We start from the raw sequence: 15,015 nt of genomic DNA, 5'->3' as shown, positions 1-15,015 counted from the left end.
CAAGTGATTTGAAGCCCAGCGCCTTAACCACTCGGCCAGGAGGCCATGTTGTTTTATGTATAGCACACTTATAAAAAAAGATAAAATATGTGTGCAATAGAAAAAAAAAACACGAAACAAAAATCCAAACTTCCCTTGCATATGATATATTGCTGCACCCTTGAATATTGTCAAAAAATTTACCCAGCACAACAATCGCGCCATCAAATGTAAGCGTCAAATTTAACAACAGCCTTTTTAACCCCTTGCACTGGACACATTTGATTCTGTTTTTGCGACCATTGAATCATATAGCCTGCACATTCCGTGCATCTGATCAAAGATCTGCACGTCGCCATCAGTCAGTTTTTTTTAAAAAACACCCCTTTTAACAGTTTTGGTGCTATTAAAAATTGAAAGAGGGAAAATTTTCATTTAGAAATTTAGCGGGAAGGGGTTAAAATTTTTCACTTTTTGCCATTAAAAAATTGCCAGTTCAAGTTTTTTTTGTGTTATGAATAATTTAGGGTTGCGTTACCGGGGATAATTTTAAAAGTAAATGTTTTTTGATGTACTTTCAAGATCTTCCAACCTTGGTAAAAGCCCAACCTGATTAAAATCCAGACTGAAGGTGATCTAAAATGTGTTCTAATTGCTTTAAATTTTACTTTGTTTTATCCGCCCTTTCATTCACCAAAGTTCAAAATGGCCAGTTTTCATTTGTCCAAAAAATTTTATTCAGCAGTTGATGCGAAGAACAAAGCCATCAGGCTCTGGCAGGTCCATTTGGGGTTTAAGGGGTTTTTCAGGAGAGGCCCGAATGACATTTGACGTATCCCCTGATACATATTCTAATTTGAAATTTTTGTCATCTTCGGACAAAAACGAAGCTGAAGGGCCACAAAACATTTCTAAAAACCGTTTGAGCCGCCCCATGAGAAAACCAACTTTTATAGGCTTTTGCGCCCAGCATGGATCTAGACCGCCTGCCACAGCGCAGTTGGGGTCAGGACCCAGTTGTTTGCTTTAAAAGCCTATTGAAATTTAGAGAAAACCTTAGCAAACAGCATGGATCCTGACCAACTTGCCGGAGCGCAGGCTGGCGGGATCCTTTGCGGTGAAAAATGCACTATTTTTTGGTTTTCTCGGGTGTGGTCATTTATCTTACGGTCCATCCCTTTTTTTAAATTTAGGTAGTTTTGGGTCCTGGCTGGATTTCTGAAAAACTTGACCTCATTAGTCCCTGGACGGTTCCATTGTGCTGTATTTTGTACTTAACAACTTTGCCAATTATTTGATCATGAAATACAGGGTTTTTTTCCTCTTTTTTGAACATAAGGGGACAGGGTGTGGAGGCTTTTTGTAGATCATTCGAAACGCCGCAAACGGTTTTTATTCAATGAAAGATGTCACAGAACCACCGCATTGTTGTATTTCCAAATCGGGCATTGTTATTTCCCCGGAATGAAAGTTCCCTTGGAAAAAAAAAAAATATGTAGAAAAAATGTTGTGCATTAATAGAAGGGAAATTCTTTTGAAATGAAATTATGTTATGCGTATGTTTGTGTAAAACAAAAATGAAAAAAACAAAAATGAAGGGGTTGACTGAGTTGGTTACTTTTTGATTTTCAATTATTTTTTTTTTTCATGACTTTTAGATTTTTGGAAAAACCTTATTCCCGTTTCATTTGGATAAGATTCATAAAAAGTAGGGTTTTTGTTAAGGAAAAAAGTGCAAAAAGTGGTCCTAAAGTTATATTGTTTTTCTTATAAAGCCAAACTAAAAACCTAAATTAAATGAATTTATTTAAGGTCATTTTCTTTTACGCACTTTTTTTTATTCACTGGTGAAAAATTTTTTAACTCCCTTGTGACATATTTAAAACGTCCATGTGTTTTAGCTAAGAACCCATTCTCAGCCGGTTGGTTATGTACAATCCATGATCATTGGCAAGTAGATTGCAGTCTTTGTGCCCTGGAGAAAATGTCCGCAATGTCTTCATTTCATCGGTATTTTTGTTTATGTTCAGCCTTTTGATTTCCCAGTCATCGCTGTCAGTAAAATGGTGTGTTCGAACCCTATGAAGCATGTATAATCTATGATGATGGTATGTAATGGAATAAAATTCCCCCTCAACAGGATGCGTTCGCTCTCGGCTAATTTTGTTGGTGTCGTTGTTGATGTGATAAAATTGAAGTTTCCTTGTACTGGGGAGTGTTGCAGCAACTGTTTCATCAAAAACCGCTGCCAAGCCACAATACTTTGATGTGATGCTTATTTTGTCCAAGGGGTTTTTAAAATCCTTGTCAAACAATTCGACATTTGTTTTTTTTTTGTCCAAATAAATTTAATCGGCACATCGCATTTTTTTTATGAACTTCGTTTTGAAAACCCCCCGTCCCCGTTGATATGAAGCCGCATTTATTTTTGGAAAATTCTGAAAGGTTTTGCTTTTTGTTTTTTAAAACTCCTGTCTCTAAGAGGTGGGGACTTTTTTTGCCTTCATTGTCCCGAAAATTTTTTTAAGTAGTTCAGTGGAGTAACGCCTGTATCAGAACTGGTTGTTGCATTTGAGGATCTAGCTTTCTTATTTAAAGAAATTTCTGTTTCCCTTTTCTTTTAAGTTCCTGTTGTACTCTCACTCATGTGTGCAATCATTTCTCTTCCATCTTCATTTGTGACAAGAATCTTTATATCTGGTATATTACTATGCAAATTCTGTTCAGGAACTTCCAGTTGTGCCTTGGACTTTTTCTTCATTGCAGCTTTTCCTTTTGGTTTTTCTTGATGTTTTGATGTTTGGAACAGATCGAATTAGTTCTTTTTAAATTTCATATCCCTTGTGTAAAAGCTTGGGGGTTTTTCACCATTGAATTTATTTGTCTTTGTCCTGATGTCAGATAAAATTTTTTCGCAAAAGAAGTGTTGTTTTTTCATTTCACATTTAAAAAAAATTTTTTTCAGCTTTTTGTGGTTGGACTTATTTCAAAATTTAAATTTTCTTTCCTCACTTGGAATTTTTTGTCGCTTTCCTTTAGACCTGAACTCTGGTTTACTGTCGGACTTAACCAGCTTTGATTTGTCAGTGAAATTATGGTCTGATTCCCCAAATTCAGTAAATACTTCATCATGTGCATCAGTTTCATCTTTAAATTCAGCAGTTTTGTCCAGTCTTACATCATTCTCCAGATTTACCTGCACTTCGTCTTCATTTGATTGTTGTGTAATTTCGTTCTCAATACTCACGTTTTCTTGACTTTTTCTCTTTATGTCTTTGTTTTCAATGTCTTTATTCATTTTGTCATTGTTTTCTTTGGTCATACTGTATTGTTTTGGTTTGTAAAGATTAGACTTGTTTACAGAGTCAGTGCTATCTTTTTTTTCATGTACGTTGTCTTCAAGTCTATATCTTTCTTCTGTGAACTCTGTATTCAGTTTTGCTCTTTCTTCTCTAAGTTCTTGAAGAACTTTCTGTTTTTCTTGTTCTTTAATAATTATTTGTAACCTTTCTAAATCACTTTCTGTCTGGTTTTCACCTTCAGAAATTGAATACATGGCTTTCTTATTTTCCTTTCTCTCTTGTCTTAACTCCCTTACAAGTTTGTCATTCGGATCTATCAAAAGTTTCTCGCCAACAAGTGTGTTTTTCTTCCGTTTCTTTGCTCTTTGACTGTTTTCCTTTTCTGAATTAGTGAAATCCTCATCAGTAATATCATCAATGTAGGATATATCTTCTAAATCCACTAGAACACTTGCCATCAGTACTTTGATCCAGGAAAATTGACTGACAAGAAATGGAGTTCTGGAAAAAAGTAAGAAGAATTGAAACTTTTATGAAATGAATACTGTAAAAGCAATGATATTGATATTGGACTAATTTTCATAGACTTTGTGGCTTCATCAATTCCAAGTCCCATCAAACAGTTTCATCTTTTGAATTTGAAATGTGTAAGTTGGTGACCTAGTCCAAATGCTGAAATTTCACATAACTAGGAGGAACGTAGTTTTCGACAATCGTTTATTTTATTTCTTTACAAATGGCATCCATTTTTAATGGGAGACAACTTTCTGAGAATATTTTAAGTATCCAACCTTACCGGACAGTATGGTAGAACATGTAATGGACAGGTAGATTGTTGGTAAAAATAGTGTTTGTTTACCAAATATTTCGATGTTTTGATGATATACGCCTAAACCTGAAGGTAGTGAGCATGTTATGATCATCAGCATTTTGCATTTGATAAGAAATTCTCTGTTTGCAATTTTTCATTGTTACTTTTTCTACGGATCGCTACTTGCTGTTTGAACTATATTTATGGCCGATGAATGCCGAAATAGCAAACAAGAATATGTAACTGCAAGGAAATTGTCATTATGGGCCCACTTCCATTAACCTTTACCCTGCTAATTACAAAAATGGACAGTTCCTTCATCCAATTTTGGCAGTACCACTTACTATTTGAAGGGGTGTTCACTGAAAATTTACTGACTGAATAGCGAAAAGTGCAGACCATGATCAGCCTGCACATCTTGGTCAGCACTGGTAGCAAAGGCAGAATCACTTGTCACCAGCAGGCTAAAGGTAAGAAGTATATAATATTAACTGATAATGATCTCTTTCAATTAGGTGAAATCGTAATCCTTTCATAGCCTCATCTCTGCAAACAATGTAGTTATTCATTTGACAATTACTGTCTCATTATTATTGTATATGTTTCAATATTGTGGGACACATGCAATATCAGTTATTGAAATTTATTCATGTTTTGTTGTTAGCATGACGTTAGGGAATAGTTGTTTTATTGTCTGTGACAAAACTTTCTAATTAAAACCTGGAAACTGTAGGTTTCTCCGATCTATTCATCTATTTTTAGAAAAGCTTCTGTAACAAATGAAAACATTTTACTTTCTAGCTTAATTATTTAAATCTGAATATAATTATTTTTAACTCTTAGATTTGTTACATGACATTTGACCATGTTATAATTCTCATACATATCCAGTCCAATTTGCAAATGAGATCTTTTGTTGTTGCTAGGTTACCTGGTTAGAGTATGAATAAATCAAAATCAAACTACTATATAAGAAAAGTTCAACTCATTTTTTTTGCTTCATTAACTTACAGTGGAACTTACAGTAGTGTCGATATATTTCCATATCAGCATCGGATTATTTCATATTGGGTGCATATATCATTTTAATGCCCGTCTTTGCATTAATTCGTTTACATCAGTACTGTCAATTTTATTCAGGGTATTGAACAAATTCATCATATTTCTATTATATTGATATCAGTGTACGAAATTCAGATTTGAATCCAATAGCCCGTTCGGGCTACCAGATTAAAAAATTTCCAAGCCCAACACCAATTTCACTAGCCCGAACTTTAACACCTTAAAATACATAATTTTTGCACCATATAACATTTTGTTTTACAGACATCTCTATGCATGTTTGAAGTAATAAAAAAGACATACAGTATATGTTTGCCATGTTTTTGAAAAATTTTAACTCGAAATACTCCAGTCCAGATCAGCATCGTCAGAATCCAAAAGCATCGGACATGACACTCCTTGCCAAAACGAAATCTAAACTGTTATGCCCGATTTTTTAGGATCCGCACTCGCCAATTACTGCAACTCGGACTGTTGACAATTTGTAAGATGTAATACCGAGTGCTGAATACACATTACACACACGCTGATAGCATAATTTAAGCTCCACCTACTGCAGGTACTTGTGAGATTTTCGCGAGAAGTGTGAAAGCTAATCAAATTATCCGTTACGCTAGAGGTGATTGTGTTCAGCCAATTAGAGCTGCGGTTACGTCTTTGACACTGTGTTTGATTGTCAACATGTAAGAGTGCAAAAACCAATAATTCCATAAGCGTTTCTCAGTCTGGAAAATCACGATGCAGTACTCGATTAATTAGCATGTTTTTTTTAAACAAATGAGGAAAATTCGGTAGCCCAGTCGGGCTTGTACCTGTGGAAAATCGGTAGCCCGAGCTGAAATTTGGTAGCCACGGGCTGTCGGACTACCGTGAATTTCGAACACTGTGATATGTGTAGATACATAATTATGTAATAAAAAGATTATAAGCTTTACATCGAGAAATATACACTCGTTCTTTGTGGAATAATATTGCACTCCTTGAGTTGCGCATTAATTTCACTGCAAAGCTTTTGCCTATTTCTCGATACAAAGCTTATAACCTATAAATATTATGCAATATTAGTTCAATGTTATAGTGGACGCAACTTGACCCCGATGGTTGACCTTTGTATTATAATACATAATGAGGCACAACCTATTATTGAAAAGAAGTGTACGTAAAACACAGCTGCATGAGAAAGTGGAAATATAAATGTGTGCAATTATAAATTAGGGTATTGGAAAGTTTTAACTGATCAAATGCAAGTATACATACTTTGATACTGCACTGGATACAAATATATTCCATATAAATATACATGGCTACCCTCATCACCCTTTATTTCTACAATGAAATATTCGATATGAATAATCAGCCAAAGGTCAACCATCGCGGTCAAGTTGCGACTACTATACTTTTCGGCAGCACTATTAGTTCAAAAGCTCACAGATTCTTAAGATGCCTTTGGCAAGATAAATAAAGTTATTGCAATATTTAGACAGTCAAGGTTTTTGCAGTTGCAATGCAGTGCAGGATAGAACCCACAACTTACTGAGCCAACCATAAAAGAGGTGTGCAACAAAATAAACATTTTTCCTTCCTTATTTCAAGATTCTTCATGCAAAATATAATTATTGAAGAAAATAAAGAAAGCCACTAGTAGTTGAATGATAAATTTTACCTGTGAATATTCAAAACTTTCAAAAAAAGTATAATTTTCCAGAAGATTCGCCTGTTACAGTAAATTTTACATTCCTTGTAATAATTCTTCTGCCTCCTTGTCACAGCTTATGTCACGAAAAACTACTGTAAGTTTGTTAATTACAAACAGTGTTAATGAACTTTTTGCAATAAATTAACTGTTTGCTAGAGCATGCCTTTAAGCTATGTATGGTAGAAACTGACAAAATCCATTAAAACAATACATTTTGCCATATATCCTACCACTGTCAGAGAATTTTTGTTGATGAAATATTGTAAGGCTTTAAAACTAAGAATTAGTTTTTCAGACCTGAATTTTTCCAATGCTAAGTTCTGTTTACACAAAATCTGACGAGAGAAAAAACTTAAAGTACTGTATGGATTTTTTGTTTTGAAAATGTTTCTTTTTACAAAATTAATAGTCCGATAAAAAGTGAAAGCAGTTTAATGAAATTTGTTAGAAATTGACAAAGCCCTTTATTTAAAGCTTTGGATTGCATGTTAGAAAGCACAAGTAACATTTCCATTAATATAATAGAGAAAAAAATGTCACCGAATAAAGTTATTATATAGTTTTAAGGAAAAATATCTGTATATATATGTTTCACTATAAACAAGTTCCTCATTTCTTTGGCCTCATTTATGTTTGATTCAATGCTTTTTTTATAGATTTTTATCCACCCTTTGTATCTAATTTAGATCTATATCATAAAGTTTTGATCTTGAGTATTAATTTTCAGCCACAGGGAATACAATAAGCTTTTGTAAATGTTGATTAAATTGTCCTACTTTAAATTATTTACCCAATTAAAAATATTTGTATCAATTGCAATACTAAAATGGAATATTTTTTGGAGTGCTAAGTTGTTCCACTCATAGCAACAAATCATGACATTAGCAAATAATGTCAGAATAAATTGTCTGTGACATGAAAATTTTCATATTTTAAATAATCTTCATGTCCTAACATTACAAATAATGCCCCTAAGGCATAATTCTGTGTTAAATGTCTGTTCAGATGAAAAAAAAAATCATTCTTTTTGTTAATATGCTTATAAAATGATTTCTGATTCAATATATTTATGAAAAAAATTAGACTGCCTATTTTTTTCTGGGTAGAACCACCGACCTTTCATAAGCATGCTGGATGGCTTCCTCACTTGAAGAATTCTATGCCCTGAATGAGGCTCATACCAACATTGGTGAGGGGCGAATGATTTGATAGCAAAAATAAATAAACAGATTATGAACATAATCTACTTTATCATAGTAAATGGCATCTTCATGACAAAATTAGGTTTTAATTAGCAACATTTAAAAAAAAAAAAATCAATTTTCATGTATTTACAACATTAATGAAACAACTTTATGACAACTTCCATACCCTATATTTTACTTATAACTAAACTACTTAGTGGTCAGTAGCGAAAAATAAATACAATGTTAAATTTTACTTTTACATACGTAAATAAACATTGGAAGTGTCTAAAGTATAAAATTTAATGTATTACTGGCATGTTTATAATACACTTTAACCCTTAGCCTGCTGGCGGCAGACGATTCTGCCTTTGCGACCAGTGCAGACCAAGATCAGCCTGCACATCCGTGCAGTCTGATCATGGTCTGCACTGTTCGCTATTCAGTCAGTAAATTTTCAGTGCAAACCCCTTTGAATAATAAATGGTATGGTCCAAATTGAAAGATGGACCAGTCCATTATAGAAATACAGCAGGGTAAGGGTTAACAGTTCAAATCCATGGTGACATTCATTTACATGTAGTTAGACACTTAGTCAATTAATTTATGTATCATGGCAACTGGATTAATTAATCGGATATTCCAGCAAATTTTAACAACTGTACATTTACACACATTTGATAACTGACCTCTCTAATTTTCAGATAATTTCCAATAAAAGAAATTCACCTTTTTATGTTCTGCCATTTTTGTCCACCTGTGTTTTATAATTTCCAATGTCCTAATGATGTTGGAAGTTCCGTGAAAAATATTGTCACTGAAAGTGTGTCAAAACCAATTAATTATTTACAAAGTCAATAACTTTTAATAATCCATGCATCGTGTCATATTCCATAGAGAATTTTACTGTAACGGATCCTTGAAATGAATTTTTCATAATTTATAGCGAGGTTCCATGACAGCCATTGTTTAGCTGTTCAGATTCACTTGAATGTCTATAAAGTTTTGCTTATTCATTTATAGGATACTGTGAGGTTAATTGGCTTTTTTTTGTTTTTAGATATAAATCAGTTTGTTCCTAAAAAAGATTTATTCCGCATGTGAATTGCGGCAGTTATACTAAATGACATATTTATTTACAAAATTTTGCCTTGTAAGTTTCCAAATTTCCAACAACATGAAGAATGTCCCTTAATCAACCTAAAAAACCTCTATCCCTTAGAGTCTACATAAAAATCCATTTTGTAATGTTTTGTCTTTGTACTTGAAATTCTTATATTTTCACCCAGTTCGCCTTTTAGATTGCAGTAGCTGGAAATATTTCAAAAATGTTTGTAATTGATGATTGGACTGATGGACTGGCCAGGTCTGTTCAGTTGTCTTCTTTGTGTTAAGGATGTGAGATACCTGCAGTTATAAGATTCTGTTCAGTAGACATTATGTCCATCAAGTATAGAGAATAACAACACCTTAAAAGAGTGTAAAACTGATCCTGTGTACTTAAAATCATATTGTTTTAAAAGTTTTCTATGAAGTAGCTATAATTGTCAGTGTTAGTGGATATACTTTCTACAGAATCCATCTAGAGATGCACCAAGCGTTCTTTCAAGGTCCCTATCAGCCGACTGGTTTTAATATTTTAGCAACAGTTGTAAAAAAGTTATAGCTGGGATGTTTTGCTCACTAGCTACAGGACAAGACTTACATTGCAACAGAAAAATATTTGGTCAAAACAAGTTTTTATCTTGTTGATTGGATCAAAGTCGGTGTATCCTCAGCCTGATTTATGTGGGGAAGACTCTTGCAGAGAACTGATTTAGGACTAGTGTGTAATCAATGAATATAATGGGTGAAGTTAAGTACGTAATTATAAAGAATTATATTGTTGCTGCAGAAATTGTAATTTCTTCAGCAGCAGTTGTTGTCATTCTTATCAGCAGTTGTCATAACATCTGCAGCATTAGACATTTCCTAAGCAGCAGTTGTCATATCCTCAGCAGCAGTTGTCATATTTGATATTTCTTCAGCAGCAGTTGTCAGGCCATCTGTAGCATTTGACATTTTCTTAGCAGCAGTTGTCAGACCATCTGTAGCATTAGACATTTCCTAAGCAGCAGTTGTCATATCCTCAGCAGCAGTTGTCATATTTGATATTTCTTCAGCAGCAGTTGTCAGGCCATCTGTAGCATTTGACATTTTGTAGCATTTGACATTTCCTCAGCAACATTTGTCATATTTAACATTTCCTCAGCAGCATTTGTCATATTTGACATTTCCATCTGCAGCATTTGACATTTCTTAAGCAGCTCTTGTATTATCCTTAGCAGCAATTGTAATTCCTGTAGCAGCAGTTGTCAGGCCATCTGTAGCATTTGACATTTTCTTAGCAGCAGTTGTCAGACCATCTGTAGCATTAGACATTTCCTAAGCAGCAGTTGTCATATCCTCAGCAGCAGTTGTCATATTTGATATTTCTTCAGCAGCAGTTGTCAGGCCATCTGTAGCATTTGACATTTTGTAGCATTTGACATTTCCTCAGCAACATTTGTCATATTTAACATTTCCTCAGCAGCATTTGTCATATTTGACATTTCCTCAGCAGCATTTGTCATATTTAACATTTCCTCAGCAGCATTTGTCATATTTGACATTTCCATCTTCAGCATTTGACATTTCTTAAGCAGCTCTTGTATTATCCTTAGCAGCAATTGTAATTCCTATAGAAGCAGTTGTCAGACCATCTGTAGCATTTGACAAGTCCTCAGCAGCATTTGTCAGACCATCTATAGCAGTTGCCATTTTCTTAGTAGCAATCGTGATGCCATCTGCAGCATTTGATATTTTCTTAGCAGATGTTGTCAGACCATCTGTAGCATTTGACATTTCCTTAGCAACAGTTGACATACTGTCTTCAGCAGTTGACATTTCTTAAGCAGCAGCAATTGTAATTTCTTCAGCAGCAGTTGTCAGACCATCTGTAAAATTTGGCATTTCCTCAGAAGGCAGTTGTTATTTTCTCAGCAGTTATTTGCATTTCTTCATCTACGTTGTCGTGGATCAAAGTTTTTGTCACTGGTTCAGTATCTTAATTATTAGCAGCAGGAAACAATTCACAAACTGCATTTTGTTTGTTTCATGCATTTACTCTTTCACAAGCTTTTTAAATTGCTCCAGACATAATTTCTTTGAAATCATTAATATTCGTGGGGGACTAATTTTCCAGGATTTCGAGGTTGAGTCAATGCACAAAATTTAATCCTAACGAACAGGTAAAATTTCCATTCATTTTATGTTTAAAAGTTGAAATCAACGAATTCATATCCCCATGAAATTGCCATTTTGACCAAAACCACGAAATTTCATGCCCACAAAATTAAATGATTTCACAGTATATCAGTAGCAGTTGATACAAAGACTCAGAAAAAGAACATTTGATATGCCATCTGATGTTGACCTCTGTGTGTGTTAAACTGGGTTTCTCTTTGAAAAAATGTGTATAACACTTCAGGTTTTTAGTTTGGGTATACAAGAACCTTAAGCATAGTTGTATTCTTGCACCAGGGTCAGAATCTGTCAGAGATAGGCCATCCCATTTATGTAATAATAGATAAATAAATAGATCTGACAGCTATATCAAAGTCAATTATTAGTAATTAATGCAGTGTATAAGTATAGAACAGTCAATTATTGCTAATTAATGGCAGTGTATTAGTAATAGAACAGAATGTTATTACTTGTCATTGTCTGAAATATTTGCCAACCATCATGTTAAAGGTATCCAATGCTCCACTTTCACTAAAATATTTTTTCTTAAGATATTTACTTTAAATGTAGAAAATCTTCTTCATCGGTACTAAATGTATAAATTAGTTGTGTAAGTAAACCTATATTCATAGATAAATGTCATGTAGTTACAGTAACTGTTGTTTCTTAAAAATCTTTCACTTCCATTTTTTTTAGTTGTAAGACATACTTACGCAGTGTTTAGCTATATATGTTAAAGCATGTGCATTTTTAAATCCAATACAGTCCGTGTATGATAACTTCGGAGTGACGTCACGTTTGTTCATGTTTTCTGGACTTACAGAACAAACAAAATAGGGAAAGCAGCTTACATAAACAATAATATTAGGTATATTTTATCGCAATCGTCTGTCAGTCCCGGTAGCTCAGTGGTTAAGCATTAGTCTTTGAAATAACAAATATTGCGGGCCGTAGGTTAGAATCGAGCAGAATGTTGTTGTTTTTTTTGGGTTTTTTTTTTTTTTTTTGTTTCTCTTTCAGGGTAACCACCATAATCATTCATTTCTCATTGAATATATTTTTATTTATTTATATAGAAACATTATTGAATTATTTCTGTTTAAAGGGGACCAAGCATCAGCTCTGTGTAGACACATCGTGTTAAGAATGCATAGTCAAGAAAACACTCGGAAATTTCGTGCAGGTTAAATTCCTCTCTGGTATATTGCCAGTATTAATGTAATCAAGATGTCCGAGGCGTCCACGTATTTTTTGCAAAGAGAAACTCTGTTCAGTATAAGAATGATGCTTAATGCATACTACAAAATATTCTAAAGGTTATTTCAAGCATCATCATTTTTTCATATTTTAGTTCGTTATTGTATACCGTAGTGCTGTATTACTGCATTTTGAATATTTTCAATTGTCTTTGAAAAAAGTAATTAAAACATAGATAAAAAGCAAGGATTTAAAAAAAAGTATAAATCACGGTGGGACTCGAACCAACGCGACAATGGAAATATGAAAGAATCGCACATGTAAGGCTAACGCTCTACGACCGGTATTAATCTTCTACTTCAGAGTAAGCGTTTCAGTTAGTAGTATAATATAAAAGTGTTTACTTAGATAAATGATGATTATCGATTACCCTCCTGACTTGGACTTGTCCAAATACGTCACTCTGAAGTTATCAGACACGGACTGTACACACATAAACTTGTGAATTTTGTGTTTACATAAAATATATATAGTTATTATTTATATTTTTAAATACAAAAGTATCCAATACACACATAAACTTGTGAATTTTGTGTTTACATATAATATATATAGTTATTATTTTTATTTTAATACAAAAGTTGCGTCTGATATACCTTTAACTTGATATATTTTAAAGAATTCTCTTGTCTAGTTGCTTTGAAAAAATAAAAAAAATTTGGACAGAAAATAGCTAGGTAATGTTGTAATGTATAAGATGATTTTATAACGGTAAGGGAGATGGTGAAAAACTGAACATGGAAGTAGATTCTATAAAAAATTCTGGGAAAGTTTGTATGTTTGGCTGTATTATAGACATATCTTAAACTTTTATTGAAGGGTTAGTTACAGCTTAAACTGGCTATTCCAGCCGAGTGATTGGTACAAATGTTTCGATCGGGCAATTCTGCATGTCCCGCAGGTGTACCAAAGTAATGTGTCTGCAACTGGCTCAGCTGAAACAAGTGCATATCAGGCCAAGTCTGTGTACCATGCAAAATCTGGGTACACAATCAAGCGCACCTATTCCTAAATAGGTTCTCAGGCAGAACTGGTATAACTGATTTTTTGTTTGAAGCAGGCCCTTGCTCTTGTTGTAAATTAAAAGTGGCAACTTTTTTTTTTTGAAACACCTTTTACTTTAAAGTTCAAACTTTGTCCCATGTATGCTTCCTGAAACAAACCTCCTATGTTATAACATAGCTTAACCTGATTTAAACACAAGTAAACACTATGGAGTCAATTTATGTACGAAATATGACAATGTTAAAATCAACAATGCGAACAAACAAATCGAAAACAAGACAATGCTGTTGGAAATATTGATCTCTGTAAGGTTAACTAGAGGAGTTTCATTTTGAGGTTAATGAATTAATGGCCATGTGTCACTCTTGCTGTAGGGAATTGTTTACTATAAACAGGGAGGTGGCCACTTCCCTTGTGAGAGTTGTGTCACTAGTAAGGGTGGAAATAAAAGTTTGCATAATGTATGAGATATCTACGATAAAGTGCTCTTGAACTCTAGGTTCTAACTGGTGTTGTCAGTCCATTGGGTGTTGTATTTTCCGTGCTGTTTTTCAGTTTTGTTCTATTGTTCTTGAGGATGAATATCACAATTTGGTGTTAATTTGATTAAATAGACAATCAAGTATTCCTTTTCAGGTCTCAGCACTGAACTTTTTGAAACCGACTCACTCACTGTTAAAAAACGTCATTTTGTGAAAAATATCTTTTCTCTTTTAAAATTCAAGCTACATACATGCGGCCTTTACAATATTAAGTGAAGCAATGCCACTCAACTGTCACATGCCTTTTTGACTAGTACTAATAAAAGAATGTTTGCATGAATTTTTCATTGGTAGAAAGGACTTTTAACTCATACATCATGCAGTGCCACTTCTCCGGAACACTTATGCTTTCGGCTTCAAAGGACTTGTTGATGATTTCTCAGTCCTGAAATTAATAAAATATCAGTTTCGTTCATTTTAATGAAGAGGAATTATTAACCCATAGCCTGCTGCAGGCGAATTTAACAGCCTTTGCAAACAGCTTGGAACCAGATCAGACGCCGATTAAATCGGCGTCTGATCAGGTTCCAAGCTGCTTGCTACTCTGACAATATTTCTTCCAATTTTGGAGCAAATTGAATGAACTTTACAATTTTAGCAGACGACATTTCCAGCAGACGACAATTTTTTTAGCATGCTAAAGGTTAAGCATTTAATGCTGAGGAATATGTTTGAAGACATTTAGAACCTTTGAGATACTCAACAGATATTTCAATTTTATCTTTGTATTGAACAAAGCTAAGATAAATATAAAAAGCATTTTTCTTTTTCTCTCAATTATAACCTCCCTTGCCATATAAACATAAAAATTTAAATAACCTACCTCAGATCAGCGGTGTCATTTGTAGGAGTCACAGATGTACGTACCAGTTGTCTAAAAATTTCTTGATATAGATGAAAACTTCTACAAACT

The 15,015-nt window shown here is 33.8% G+C and overlaps 1 protein-coding gene across 1 annotated transcript in view; it reads left to right on the top strand.

The window, feature by feature from the left end:
* The window catches only part of LOC123559421 (protein OS-9-like), an 89,980-nt gene that overhangs the window by 21,359 nt on the left and 53,606 nt on the right, over positions 1 to 15,015 (top strand). The window lies entirely within an intron of this gene.

The sequence above is a fragment of the Mercenaria mercenaria genome, chromosome 10, assembly GCF_021730395.1.
Source record: "Mercenaria mercenaria strain notata chromosome 10, MADL_Memer_1, whole genome shotgun sequence".
Classification (NCBI taxonomy): Eukaryota; Metazoa; Mollusca; class Bivalvia; order Venerida; family Veneridae; genus Mercenaria; species Mercenaria mercenaria.
This window is presented reverse-complemented; position numbering and strand designations above follow the sequence as displayed.